We start from the raw sequence: 13,425 nt of genomic DNA, 5'->3' as shown, positions 1-13,425 counted from the left end.
ATAAAGAGACCATCATTTTTGGATGTGTGGAGCTGGGCTGAAGGGGATGGTATGTCATAGATCACAGGGACTATGTCTTATGGGCATCACCACATCCCTGATTTGGGGCCAGCTGTACCATTTGATAGGCTGACACAGCCCATCTCAGAGGGCAGCGTAATGCTGATTATAATTTAAGCATGATGGGAGATGCTATTTGGATTTTCTGCTTCAGGTATAGCAGGGATGGGGTCAGGAGAAGGGACAATCGGGTACAAGGAGCAGTAGGCCAGCTGATGCCTGCCCCAAACCGCTGTTGTACTCATGTCCTGATTGTGGGTTTCCCATTGAGGTATTTGATTTGCCACTGTGAGAACAGGGGCCCCCTTCAGCCTGATTCAGCAGTCAGGATCTTCTAATGTTCTTAATGCTTACCATTCAGTTATATGAGAGAATGTAAATGATGCATCTTGGCACCCTACTGGAGAGAGGAGTTATACCTGCCCTTATTATCACCCACTCCTGCCACAGTGTCAGGGACCAGCACTAAGAATGTAAGAAGAGATTTGTTGGATCATGCCAATGGCCCATCTAGTCCAAGATCCTGTTCTCATAGTGGCCAACCAGGTGCCTTTGGCAAGTCAGCAAGCAGGATATGAGCACTAGAGCATTCCCCACTCCTGTAGTATCCAGAAACTGGCATTCATAAGCATTACTACCTCCAGCTCTGGAGACAGAGCATGGGCATTATGCTCAGTCAGGTTTCTCTTCCTGCTACAGAACTCGGTGGGAGGCACTGAGAACCAAGCCAGCCTATTTGCATATCTCTCCTCTTCACCTGCATATCTCATTCCCTGATGCAATGCAGGAAAGTTGCAGAATACCATACTTTTCCGTTTATAAGACACCCCTGTGGGGAGCCAGTGTGGTGTAGTGGTTAGGAGCGGTAGTCTCGTAATCTGGGGAACCGGGTTCGCGTCTCCTCTCCTCCACATGCAGCTGCTGGGTGACCTTGGGCCAGTCACACTTCTCTGAAGTCTCTCAGCCTCACTCACCTCACAGAGTGTTTGTTGTGGGGGAGGAAGGGAAAGGAGAATGTGAGCCGCTTTGAGACTCCTTCGGGTAGTGATAAAGCGGGATGTCAAATCCAAACTCTTCTTCTTCTTCCCTGTGTATAAGACTATCCCTATTTTTGGGGACTCAAATTTAAGAAAATGGGGGGAGATGGCACAGAGTTGTTGGTTGGTGAGCTTTTTTGAGAAGGATTGCCCAGAGTTGTTGTTGAGCTTTTTTTGGGGGGGGGGATTGCCGAAAATCTGCCTCCCGTTGCCACCCAACCAACTACCACAGCGTCAGCCAATCAACACCACCCATTAACGCAGCAACCAATAACACGCACAATAGCTGTGGCAGCAACCAATCAAATGGCAACCCTGTGAACTATCCATGTATAAGACAACTCCCACTTTTAAATATGATTTTTATACACAAAAAGTATGGTGTGTATGTGTGTACGCGCGCACACACATATACAGAGAGACACATAAACATTTAGGAGATTATTGGCAGAACTCCTTTTAATGTTGCCTCTCCTTAAATATCTGCAAAGCAATTCCACCATCTATTCAAAAACATTACTTTCAAAGGAACATCTCTCCCTCCCCAAACTGCCACACTTTTCTAGATTTTTTATGTACTCTGATGCTAAATTGATTTCCAAGACCCAGGAAATATTTCATTTGAAAGAGAAGCAAGCTCCTGTTCAGCTTGATTGTAAGATGGGTGCTAGGCTGCTTCTCTTGGAAAGCACACCTGCCTTCGAACTAGAATATGATCCTTCGCTGTGAAAAAGTTTTAACTCTTTTTTTTTTGTCCATATGGCTTTGCAGGATTAGGTGAGCAGCTGATTTTCCTCTTTTGACCATCTTTCACTGTCACACACCTGACATCATATATGACCCCTGGACCACTTTCACACTATGCATTTAAAGCTGAGATACACTGAGGTCCAGCTCCGAGGGCCTTCTGGCGGTTCCCTCACTGCGAGAGGCCAAGTTACAGGGAACCAGCAGAGGGCCTTCTTGGTAGTGGCACCCGCCCTGTGGAACGCCCTCCCATCAGATGTCAAAGCGATAAACAACTACCTGACATTCAGAAGACATCTGAAGGGAAGTTTTTAATATGTGACATTTTAGTGTATTTTTCATCTTTGTTGGAAGCCGGCCCAGAGTGGCTGGGGAAACCCAGCCAGATGGGCGGGGTACAAATAAATTATTATTATTATTATTATTATTATTATTATTATTATTATTATTATTATTATTATTAAACTGTGATACCACTTTAAACAACCATGGCTTCTCCCAAAGGTTCCTGGGAAGTGTAGTTCATTAAGGGTGATGAAGGTTGTTAGGAGACCACTATTCCCCTCACAGAACTACAATTCCCAGAATTCCCTGGGAAGGAGGAATGATGGTTAAGCCACTCCAGAATGGGAAGAGGGAGTTCCCCCTCTCAGCCCCATCCACAAACCACAGCTCCCAGAATTCTTTGGGGGAAGCCACTACTATTTCAAATGGTATCATAGTGCTTTAAATGTGTGGTGTGAAGGTGGCAGGTGGGCATGACTTGGCCAAAACTGCCTTATGTGCCAAATGGGGAGGCTGGGAGTGCCTAATTAAGGCTCTGCGGGCTGGATCTTTCCCCCCCCTTTTCTTTAAAGGATAATGAATTATTAACACTATTTTAAAATCAAAACTGTGTAGGCCTTAAACGAGCTACAAACTCTTCCCTGTTGGATACAAGCCTATGGCATGTTTGTGACAGAGACTAGGAAATCAGGACTTCTCTTTTTGAAAAAATAAAAACCCTAAGGTATTTGGTGGGGAGGACAGTCAACGCAAGGAACGATAATTATAATTTGCAAATATAAGGCTGACATTTTTCGGCTGTAGGTATGTATAAATCCTGACAGGCGTGATTCGCCCATTTGGCGAAACAGTTCTCTACCGAGAGCAGAACAGCCTGTTCTCATGATGGCCCGTCACATCCCTGCAGCTCATTAAAACTTTTTATTTTATTTTTTATATGGAGGATTAAACTTCCCCAAAGCATCAGAACCTTCTGAGGGACTTTAAGTACACACCGGTTGAAAGGTGTTTCAGGGGAAAAGCCTTGGGTCTGACAAACTGGATTTTTAGTAACGGCTTCCCGTTCACAGCGGGGCAAAATAATTGGTCATCAGTGACTACTAATTTGGTTGAATAGCCAGAGGCGGGTTTCCCCCCCACTTCCTGGAAAATCAATGACAGCTCCGAAGTCTGTTCAGCAGAAGACAGAGAATTTCTTTTTTTTATTATTAAAAAAAAAACCTTTTCAGATGTTGATGATCCTTTTGCTGGAGACAGCTGTTTTGTTAAAATTAAAATCTATGCACAACGCCGACCTGTGAGCAGGCAGCCAGGGACAAAGTGACAACACTGTACTCTAGGGTGGTGTGTCAGTTTCCTCTGAAAACTTTTCCCTCTGAAAAACTTACAAAATTCTATTCTGCTTCCTTCTCCCCATGCAACATAACCCTCTGATACCTTCTCTGGGCATTATGAACATATCCAGCCCTGCTGGATTAGGTCAATGGCCCATCTTGCCCATCATTCCCTTCTCAAAGAAAGGACCCTCTCCTAGCCCAGCCTGAATGTGTTAGGGATTGAACCTAGGAACCTGTTCTTTCACTTAGCTGCAGCCTCATGCCCCAAAGAAGAACATGCCCAATGGCTAAGAAACCAAGAAGAGCCTGCTGGATCAGTCCAATGGCCCACCTCACCCAGCATCCTATTGTTACAGAGGCCAACCAGTAGCCTGTGAGAAACCTGCAAAAGCAAGACCCCAGCAAAAGAGAACCGCCCTCCTGTGGTTTCCAGCAACTTGTGTTCAGAAGCATGCTGCCTCCAACTCTGGAGGCAGAGCATAGCCATCATGGCTAGTAAAAAAAAGGTAATGGACCCCTGGACGGTTAAATCCAGTCAAACTTGACTATGGGATGTGGCGCTCATCTTGCTTCAGGGCAAGGGAGCCAGTGTTTGTCTGCAGACAGCTTTCAGAGTCATGTGGTCAGCATGACTAAGCTGCTTCTGGCGCGACGGGACACCATGACGGAAGCCGGAGTGCACAGAAACGCTCTTTATCTTCCCGCCACAGTTTTACCTATTTATCTGCCTGCAGTGGTATGCTTTTGAACTGCTAGGTTGGCAGGAACTGGGACAGAGGCTCAGTGGTTTAAACCACAGCGTCACCTGCTCCCCCATGGCTAGTAGCCATTGATGGCCGTGTTCTCCATGGATTTGTCCTATCCTCATTCAAAGCCATCCACATTATATATATATATACAGTATACATCAATACCTCCTGTAGTACATTATTATTATTATTATTATTATTATTATTATTATTATTATTATTACTTCCACCCCGTTCCACAGTTTAACTACATGCTGCATGAAAAAGTCCTTTATATTGTCCATCCTGAATCTTCCAACTTTCAGCTTTGTTGGATGTTCATGAATTCTAGTGTTAGGAAAGTGGGCGGAAAACTTCCCTTTGTCCGCTTTCTCTATCCTGCACGCAGTTTCATAAACTTCTGTAATGTTGCCTCTTACTTGGATTTCTCTAAATTGAGAAGCCCCAAATGTTGCAACCTTTTCTCATTTCATTTATTGCATTTATATCCCACCTTTCTCTCCAAGGATCTCAAGGTGGTGCACAACTCCCCCATCTCATTCAATCCCCATTACACCCTGTGAGGTAGGTTAGGCTGAAAGGCAATGGCTGGTCCAAGGTCACCTAAATGAGCTTTACAGTGGTACCTTGGGTTACAGACGCTTCAGGTTACAGACTCCGCTAACCCAGAAATAGTACTTCGGGTTAAGAACTTTGCTTCAGGATGAGAACAGAAATCGCACGGCGGCGGCACAGCAGCAGCGGGAGGCCCCATTAGCTAAAGTGGTACCTCAGGTTAAGAACAGTTTTAGGTTAAGAACGGACCTCCAGAACGAATTAAGTTCTTAACCTGAGGTACCACTGTATGTCTGTTTGGAGATTTGAACCCTGGTCTCCCAGGTCCTAGTCAGCTGTTCCACCATTCCCTGATCGGTGTTACCATGCTGTGCAATGCTAGGGGCTCCTTTTCCCCATTCTACCTCTATCCCAAATGATAACCGATGAACAGCAGCTGACCAAGTCCCCTGTGCTTATTTCTCCTGCTCTCCTTGTCCCAGCAGCAAAGAGAATGATGCATCCACAGATTCATGTCTTTCCTAGGCAGCAGATAGAGCCTGCTGTTCCTTGAACCTTCCTTCTTTCTCCCTCCCTCTCTTGCTGGCTTTAATTGTTCCCATTTGGGTAAGGGACCTGTCTGGTCTAACAAGGCCTGCAGAAAGTAGGAGGGGGAAGCAGAGAAAGAGGAGAGGGAGGTAACTGAAGCACTTAGCTCCCTTCCATAGCCCTGGTGCTCACACCTTAATTAGGAAAGAGGACTGCTGGGCATTTGGTTATCTTTTTTAATTGTTTATGGCCTGGCGAGCATAAAAAAGTAATGGCAGGGGAGGGAATGTGGATGCAAGTGGCCGAGGGCCTCAGCTTCCAAGTCAAGCTGTAAACGCCCATTTGCAGTTTGTTAGCTTGTTAGTATCCCCTCTTCCAAAGAAGGGGCAGATTCAATTAGTAGCAGAAGGGAGCCTTTGTCATAGGTGGCAGTGGGGGAAAGGCGGACAAGGAATGCAGAACTATAAAGGAGCTGTCCTTTGAAGCCGTATCATGCAGCCCCCCACAGCTTTACAGATAGGCCTCTAAACAGACCCCAGAAATAAAGCCACTGAGAGGCATGGAGGATCATTTTGAAAATGATCCCCATTTGTCCTCATTTTCCCTTCCTCAGAAAAAGAAAGAAGACCCTTCCCCACTGACAAATCCCAAATGTGTAGGTGGAAAACATTTGGGAATCTGGATCCTGAATGCCAGCAAAACTACCCAATCAAACCAATGGTTAGCTTGCATGCATTTTAAAGCACACCAAATTAAATTAAAATGCCTTATCTTGGGTGGAAAAAGTGACTGTGGTCCTCCCCGCCCCCCGTCCACCACAAAAAGTGCAGATGACCTCAGATTTCCATACGCCTTCATGCCCCCGCCCCCAGTAAATTGCAAGGAGGGGGAAACAGTGATATAAATTACTTCTCTGTGGGCAGCCAATAAGGAAAATGCTTTTTTCTAAGAGTCGGAAGATCTGTTATTTGACTCAGAGGGCTCATATGAGCTGATGCCGTCAGAAGAATAAATTCTCTTGTAAACAGAACGCTTAAAAAGATTTATCAGATGTTCATTGCCATGCTTAGAGGAGTGTGTGTGTGTAGTTATGAGTGTGTCAAATTTGCTTTGCTCTTGCTGAGATGTGTCTGAAGCAGAGTACAAAGAAGTCTGGGGAAGGAAGGGCAGCAGCTCAGTGGGCCGAGCGGAAGGTCCCAGGTTCAAGCCCCAGTCACATCTCCAGGTAAGGCTGGGAAGAGCCCTGTCTGGAACCCTGGAGAGATGCTGCCAGTCAGTGTAGACAGTACTGAGTTAGATGGACCAGGAACTTGTACTGAGCTGACTCAGGACAAGGCAGCTTCCTGTGTCAATTGGCTGTTTATTCAGAATCATGAGGACTAGAATCTTACTTTATTTTGAGGGGAAGGGCCATAGCTTAGTGGTGCAGCATCTACCTGGGATGCAGGAGGTCCCAGGTTCAATCTTGTTCATATCCAGGTTGCGCTAGGGAAGTTCCCTGTTCTGAAATGATTGAGAGCTTCTGACAGGCAGTGTAAACCAGGGGTGCAGATCTCACTATCTGTCTCTTGGGACACTTCCTAGACCTCATCCCTCTCTGACCCTTTTCCACATCCGCCTTAGGTGTTTTTGCCAGGCTGGGATTTGTCATTAAACTCTGATAAATGATCAGTGTTTGTCTGCATGGAGGATAGAGAAGTGTGCATGTGGAAAAACTATCCTACTGTAAAAGATAAACTTTACATTCATTGCCCCAGACCACTTTTGTCTCTGACCCTGTTCATCACTGGCACATGCCATCCCCGCCCCCTGCCCTGAAGTTTGCCCAGAAAGGAACAATACTAAGTTAGGTGGACCAGCAGGTCTGACTCTTTAAAAGGCCATTTCCTGTGTTCCTAAATTGCTGGTGTTTTCAAGGAAGCTGAGTAAAGAACATATAGGCCACATTAACATCATATGTTTAAAGAAGTATGATACCACTTTGTAAACAGCCATGGCTTCCCCAAAGCATCTTGGGAGCTGTAGTCTTTTAAGAGTGCTGAGGGTCTCTAGAAAATGAACTGATATTGATTTATATATATTAATGTAACATTTTTATATGAAACTGTGTATTATTGCAATATTTTGTTTATCTGTTGTTGCTTCAGTTTTCTATACACCACTAAATCTTTATAGCAGTCCAAAGACCCATAGAACAATTTCAGAACAAAATGCAGTTAAGAAGGCCAACCGCAAAAGAGAGAGAAACTGAGATGGTCATTTTGTTTTGTCTCAATGATCTTTGTTTCTTTTATCCACTTAGGGTATTTTTATATATATTAAGCTGTATAGAAATTAAATAATCTAATTTATTCCCCCAGAGCTACAATTTCCAGTTCCCTGTGAAGAGGGATTGACTATTAAACCAATCTGGCAATTGTAGGTCTGTGAGGGGAATATAGGGGTCTCCCAGCAACACTCAGCACCTTTAAACAACTGGAACCCCCAGAATTACTTGGGGGAAGCTATGACTGTTTTAACGTGGTATCACAGTGCTTTAAATATAGGGTGGCTATATGTATGTGGCTATATTTGCAAAGCTAAGCAGGATCCGGTATTGTTTCAAAGTGGATGGGAGACCACATGTTGGGATTCTTGCATTGTAGGTGATTGGACTAGAAGACACTTGTGGTTCCTTCCGATTCTATGATTCTATGATTTGTCTATGATTTGTTTAGGGAAATATCTGGGGAACACCAGTTAATCCTGAAGTCCCACTTGTGTGAAGAACTACCAAAAGAAAAAAATGGTTGATTACCTGAATTCAAAAAAGGATGCAGGGCTTGGCTCACTCTTTAATGAAAATAGCCCTCAGCAGAGTTTAAAATACAGATTTATGCAGCACTTGGAAAGCATGAGAAATATAGGTTGTCAAACTTATAAACATTCCATTACTAAGCACTTACAATTCTCCCCTGCCTCTCCTCTTCTCTAAGTGAATAGACCACAAACTTTAGTAAGTTTAAATGCTTTACTTACAGTAATCACTAGTCTCATGTATGCATCTCAATGCTACAGCAAAAACAACAGAAGTAAGGCATTCTTGGGTTGCAAAATACAGAAGTTAGTCACAAACATGCGGTCCCAGCCTCAGATGTCTGCTCAGCTTACATGGTTCAAACAGAAGAGGGAGAAAGAGGAAAGGCGGGGGTGGACAATACTTCCTTGCTCCCCCAAGGTGAGTGAGCATGACCTGGCCATGCTTTCTCTAGCAATTTACAGTTTTGTGGTCCTTAGGCCTTTACTTACTGGTGGTTATGCACAGTTATGTTTGGCTGCATAAAATCTCCCACTGTTTGGAGGCGGTGGCTTTTCCTTTGCTGGAAATGCATAAGCAGAAGCTATCCAGTTTTCCAGCTGTCTGTCAGCATGGGACAATGTAATTTAGGGTTGGAGAACCTGTTGTCCTCCAGATAAGGAAGAGCCAGGAAGCTTATACAGGAGTCTGGGAGAAACACACAATCCACTCTGGCCTATTAGATGCAACTATAGCAAGGCTGGGAAACTTGTGGCCCTTAGCTTTTATAGGAGGGGCACAACTCTCCAGTCTATTGGGTAGGGTTGTAGCTAACTAAGTTATACTTGGAGTAGACCCACTGAAATGAATGAGCCTGAATTAGACATAACCATCAATTCCAGTAGTTCTACTTTGAGCAGGATGAACACTGGATACAGTGTGATGCAGTGGTCAGAGTGCTGGACTAAGACCTGAGAGACCAGGGTTCAAATTCCCTCTCATCCATGAAGCTCACTGGGTAGCTCTGGGCCAGTTGTTGCCTCTCTCAACCTAATCTACCTCATAGGGTTGTTGCTCTGAGGATGAAATGAGGAGGGGGGAGAACCATGCATGCCACTTTGAGCTCTTGTGCGGGGGTGGGGTAAGGTGGGACATAAATGCAATAAACAAACAGATATAAATTCAATAAACAGACAGACAGGTGAGCAAACTCAGTAGTCTTTAAAAAATCTGATTAATCATTGGGCCCTTTTTAATCAAAATGGTGTTTGATACATTAATCTAACCAATTTACTAAACATTAAAGTCACACTGTATGTGTGCAAATGCATGCTCTATCTCTCTTTCACACACACACACACACACACACACACACACACACACACACACGGCCCTACTTTCGCTTGAAAGCAAGGCTCGGAGGATGAGAGCAGGGGTCTCTTGCATGAGAGCGTGGATGTAGCAGAGTTATCTGTTACTGAGGCGCTCTGCGCTCTGAGGGCAACCTCCCTGCGGCATAACCTGGTTCACAGAAGGCAGCCCTTGTAAAAATCAGAGGATGGAGTGCGGATCCAAGCGATCTGATTGGAGGATGCCCCATGGGGGCGGCCGGGGACCCCACCACATCCTCGTTAGCGCTGACCTTGGCAGGAGTGCCGGCTGCTGATGAATGGGCTACAGTCCTGGACAACGCTCCTGGGAGCGGCCATATTATCTATTATTGTCCCATCAGCGCCTTCCTGAAAAGCCCCTCCCAGCTTAGCACACCACAGACCTTAGGAAGGGAATAAATCTATGTCTGGGATGAAGAGAAGGGGAAGGAAAAAGAGGAATGAAAAATGTCCTTTTTATGGCTCTTTGCAACAAAAGGTGGCCACGTGGCCTGTGCAAAACAAGTTTCCTGGGGAAGGAGAGGGAGGTGGAGAAAACATACACACACACGCACACGCATGCACGCACACACACACACACACACACACACACACACGTTGAACAGCTCCTCTAATCATGATGCAATGCCTCTTGTCCTAAACTGGTGCATGACCTTCCAAGGTAAATAGCCAGTTAAAGCCGCCTTACCATTTTTCTTAAGAACCTATGAAAAGCCCTCATGGACCAGGCCAAAGGCCCACCTAGTCCCATGGCCAACCAGAAATCCTGGTGGGAATCCAAAAGCAGAATCCAAGCAAAAGAGAGCCCTCTCTCCTGATGTGTCAAGCAAGTGGTATTCAGAAGCATTGCTGCCTCTGACTGTGGAGGCAGAGCATAACTGCTGTGCTTAATAGATATTGATAGCCTTCTCCTCTATGAATCTGCCCAAAGAGAAAGCTCTTTTAAAGCCATTCAAATGGTCATCATTGGCTCCTGCAGGAGTGAGTTCCATAGTTTAACTATGAGTTGTGTGATGAAGGACTTTCTTTTACCCATCCTGAATCTCCCAATATTCAGCCTCATTAGATGTCCCTGAGTTCTAGTGCTATGAGATAGGGGGAAAAACATTTAGCTGATGGAGGGGGATACCATTTCAGATAGGGATGACTTCCCCTACTGGAGACAGACAGGGTCTTCAACTTGCAACTTCCTCTCGGGAGGGGAGAAGTCACCCTGTCTCTCCAGACTGACCCTGCCTGCTGCAAGGGATGGTTGCGTTTCTCCATGTAAATATGTGAAGATGGGGGGAAATTGCATGTTTGTTTTTGTGATTTTTTTCTTTGTCTAGTCCTCTCCTTCTTCTTGTTTGTGGTTCGAGGACCCAACCCCCGCGATGTGAAATGAATACACAAAGACACGTGATATAAGGTTAATGGGCAAGAAAAGGCCACAACTTTATTGATTACAGCAGTGAAAAGGTATTGGCTTAGGCATTGGATGTCTAAAACGAAGGGGTTTATTCACCAGTAGGTGGAGCCTGTTGATGCTCATCCAACTATAGGCTCTCTCCTGATGTCACCGAGGGTCGTGCCATGGCCTCCCGCCAAGCAGGCATCGGACAGAATACACGACCGCCAGATTCCTTTAACGGAATACCCAAAATATTGAAGGCATAGGCAATGGCCACACCTAGCTCTTCGACACCACAACACATATTTCCAATGCCTAACCTACCCACCAATACCATGAAAGTTGTGACGATTGCTACGAGGTAGGCGAAAAAACCAAAAAGCCTAATGCCAAATGGAAAAATTCCTACCAGGCCCTCCGGACAACCAGGGCAACCAACCTAAGGTCCATAGCAAGGCCAAGGAGAGATTAAGACCCTGGGTGTTTTCATTGTGTTTCCTGTTGGCTGCCCTGCCTCCCTGTTTCTTCATTTCTACTTCTCCTTCATTCTCTTTCTCTCCCCCCCCCACCCCTGTTGTCTGGGGAAGGGGAAAATGTAGGGGGCAGATGGATTCTGTCCCAACTGCCGGGCAGGCATAGGAGAAGTCAGCAGGGCCAGGAACTTGCATTTCCCACCTCACTAGGGCTGCCACCTTTGGTCAGGCAAAATAAGTTCCCAACAGCTCAGAGGAGGAGATTTATGCATTTGGAGATTCCAGACAAGCAGCCTTTGGTGATTCTCTAGGTTCTTTGCCAGAACAGGTGGGGGTAAGTATGGGGAGCCCCCACTCTGATTCTGAGGCTTTCCTTAATTCAAAAAAATTCCCAAAATTGCTTTCATGGGTGATGGGGTTGATTTCCTTGGTGGTGGTGGTAGGATTTACACCCAGACCTGCTCAATACACTTCATCACCATAAGAGTAAACACAAACACAAGCAGTCCACATGCAGGCATAGGGAAAAGTGGATCTATTCACAAGACGGGGCTTGATAACCCTCTTCCTCCTGCTGCTTGCACCTGAGCCCTGAGGACCCAGGACTCCTTTCTGGTTAGGCCTCCTTTGCCACAAAAATGGGCTAAAACGTCTGTTCCTCCCATTCAGGCGGTAGGTAGGTCAAGAGGGAGAGGCCCCTCTTAGAAGAGGAAGTGGCTGAGGTTAAGAACCAACCTTGGTTGCTCTCTGCCAAGGCTTTCCAGCCTTTATTAAGAAAGGCTCGTCAGGTGCTGTGATTGCTAGAGGGAAACAAACACCTCCCCTTGAATCCTCTGCAATGTCTTTCGGAGGGGTCAGTCTGGAGGTGCCCCAAGTAGTGACCATGACATCTGATGCAAGCCTGTTCAGATGTGGGGCACATCTAGGGTCCCATGTGGTTCAGGGTGTCTGGTGGTTCAGGAGACCCAACTCAACTTCAACGTGCTGGAGCTCAGAGACATTCAGCTAGGGTTAAAGGCCCGCATCATGGTTCAACGCATTGCAGCATTTGTCAACACTAGAGGCGGTTGCTGTTGGTTTGCAGATTGGTATGGAGAGGAGCCCTGGGGTGTTGCCTTTTGTGTTTTTGCCAAACTGCTTGCTTGTGTGCATGTGTCCTTCCTTTCTTGTACTGAACTCCAGTGATTTGTTTGATGTATGGGCGCCTGCTTGATGGTTATTCTGCTCTGCTGCTACTCAGTTTGGAGAGACACTATGACTCCACCTCTCTAGAGAGGAAGTTGCAAGTTTAAGACTCTGCCTTTTTCCAGTAGGAGGGGTCACCCTTATCAGAAATGCCTATAAACTGAAATTCAATGTAAGATTCCCCCCCCATTTTTTCTCTATACACTTTTCCATGTCATGCATCATTTTATCAACTCTACCATGTCGCATCCTATTCACTTTTCCTCTAAACTAAAATGTTCAAATACTGCAGTCTTTCCTCATTTTGCATTTATATTCCACCTGTTCTCCAAAGAGCTATACTATACATGGTTTTCTTCCTCTCGTTTTTATATCCACAGCTTTGTGAAGTAGGTTAGGCTGAGAGTGAGTGACTGGCCCAAGGTCACCCACTGAGCTTCATGGCTGAATGGGGATTTGAACCCTGGTTTCCCAGGTCTTGGTTCTAAACACTAAACCATCCGGGGTCTCAGTGGGATGTTTATCACAATTAAGGTGCCCTCAGAAGGCTAGAAACACAATTAAACATTTTAAACTGATGCTGTTCACTGTTTTATGGCTCCGAACTGCTTTGAATATAGGAATAAAGAAAGATTCCTTAAATTGAGTCAGATCATTGGCCTATCTAGCTCAGTGCTGCCAACCCTGACAGGTAGCAGCTCTCCAGGGTTTCAGAAAGGAGATATTACTAGCCCAGCCTGAAGATGCTGGGGATTGAATTTGGGAACTTCTGAAAGCAAAGCAGATGCTATGCTACTGAGCTACTGGCCCTTTCCAGGAACATAAGTTGCCTTATGCAGAGTTGGTCCATTGGCCCATCTAGCTCAGTACTGTCAGCACTGACTGGCAGTGGCTTTTCAGGGATTCAGATGA

General features: G+C 45.6%; 1 protein-coding gene across 1 annotated transcript in view; it reads right to left on the bottom strand.

The window, feature by feature from the left end:
* Window positions 1–13,425, bottom strand: part of CFAP77 (cilia and flagella associated protein 77) — a 94,424-nt gene that overhangs the window by 22,235 nt on the left and 58,764 nt on the right. The window lies entirely within an intron of this gene.

The sequence above is a fragment of the Podarcis filfolensis genome (assembly GCF_964270895.1).
Source record: "Podarcis filfolensis genome assembly, chromosome: Z".
In the NCBI taxonomy this organism is placed as follows: Eukaryota; Metazoa; Chordata; class Lepidosauria; order Squamata; family Lacertidae; genus Podarcis; species Podarcis filfolensis.
Note: the sequence above shows the minus strand (reverse complement) of the source record. Positions and strands in the feature narration are given on the sequence as shown.